This window comes from Nicotiana tabacum, chromosome 17, assembly GCF_000715075.1.
Source record: "Nicotiana tabacum cultivar K326 chromosome 17, ASM71507v2, whole genome shotgun sequence".
Lineage (NCBI taxonomy): Eukaryota > Viridiplantae > Streptophyta > Magnoliopsida > Solanales > Solanaceae > Nicotiana > Nicotiana tabacum.
In genome coordinates this window covers 93645278-93647127 of record NC_134096.1, presented here as the reverse complement: position 1 = coordinate 93647127, position 1850 = coordinate 93645278, and the positions used below count along the sequence as shown (strand labels likewise).

Here is a 1850-nt window from a genome sequence, read left to right as displayed (position 1 = left end):
CACGCGTTCGCAATGCATTCCTTCTTTCGAGCTACGCGATCACGGTCTTCCCCACACGATCGCATATAACAAAACTCAGCAGCCCACGTTATTTTACTTATTCCGTGAATCGGAAGCGGGGCACTGCCCCTCTTTTTGGACCCAAGGCTTGCTTGCAGGCCGATCCGGGCAGAAGACATTGTCAGGTGGGGAGTTTGGCTGGGGCGACGCGATGCGTGACGCCCCGGCAGACGTGCCCTCGGCCTAATGGCTTCGGGCGTAACTTGCGTTCAAAGACTCGATGGTTCACGGGATTCTGCAATTCACACCAAGTATCGCATTTCGCTACGTTCTTCATCGATGCGAGAGCCGGCGAGGCCTCGTGCAAGTAGCGTCGCAAGGTGCCGTGCGCATGGGGCTAAACTCAGTACGTTCCGATTGCCATCGGTTGTTGCGGGCAACATCGGGAGGTGACATCGCTCGTGACAGCTGATGGCTTTTGGCAACGGAAGCCCCCAATTAACCCTACGCGATCGCAGACCTTCTCACGCGATCGCGTAGAATGAAACCAGATACAAATATCAGAAAATTTCCAGCAAAATTCCAAGTCCATGAATTGATCTGTTAACTATCCAAAACTTACCTGAGGCCCCCGGGACCTCAACCAAATACACCAACAAGTCCTAAAACGTTATACGAACTTAGTCGAAGCCTCAAATCATATCAGATAACATCAAAAACACAAATTTTATTAAAATCTATGAACTTTGAACTTTCAAATTCTATATCTTGTGCCGAAACACATCAAATCAATCTGGAATGACTTCAAAGTTTGCACATAAGTCATAAAAGACATAACGAAGCTATTCCAATTTTCCAGAATCGGATTCCGACCCCGATATCAAAAAGTCAACTCCCCGGTCAAACTTTCCAAAAATTCAACTTTTCCCATTTCAAGCCTAATTCCACTATGGACCTCCAAATAATTTTCCGGACACACTCCTAAACCCAAAATCACCATACGAAGCTATTGGAATCATCAGAATTCAAATCCGAGGTCGTTTACACATAAGTCAATATTCGATCAACGTTTCTAACTTAAGTTTTTAATTATGAGACTAAGTGTCTCATTTCACTTCGAAATCCTTCCGGACCCGAACCAACTAACCCGGTAAGTCATAAAATAACTGTAAAGCATAATTGAGTAGTAAATGGGAGAACATGGGTTATAATACTGTCACGACCCAATTTTCCCTCTATGTGACATCGTGACGGCACCTAGTCTCTACAACTAGGTAAGCCTAACATTTTGTGAAATAATGGAATAAAAATATAAATTTAATCAACTATTCAAAAATACACAATAAATTCCAAAACCCGGAACATCGTGAATCACAAACTACAGAAGGAAAGATCTAGTGTCTCTATACATGAGAGTCTAACAAGGAAAAAAAATACAAAAGATAATGGACATGAGAAAGAGTAGAAGGGGACTCCGAGGTCTGCGGACACGACAGATATACCTTGAAGTCTCCAAAGCTGTCCCGTCTCACTGATAGTGTGGCTGATAAGGTGCACCTGGATCTGCACATAAAAAATATGTGCAGAGAGTAGCATGAGTACACCACAATGGTACCCAGTAAGTGTCAAGCCTAACCTCGGTCGAGTAGTGACGAGGTCAGGTCAAGGCCCTACCAGAGTAAATATAATAAATTAAATAGTAAAAGATATAAGTAAAGTTTACGGTAACACAGTTAAAGAAATTCTCGAAAATTTAACAGTTAAGGGAGCCCTCGGCTCAGAACAAGGTAAACACAATATGGAAACTCCCGGGATACCGTCCCGTAGTTCCTAATGAATATGCAGTACAG

At 43.4% G+C, this 1850-nt stretch overlaps 1 non-coding gene across 1 annotated transcript; it reads right to left on the bottom strand.

Annotated features, from left to right (window-relative positions):
• Nucleotides 1-216: 216 nt before the first annotated feature.
• On the bottom strand, nucleotides 217-370 carry LOC142172206 (5.8S ribosomal RNA). Its single transcript, XR_012701582.1, has one exon. It is a non-coding gene; the product is annotated as a 5.8S ribosomal RNA (ribosomal RNA).
• Nucleotides 371-1850: the final 1480 nt, after the last annotated feature.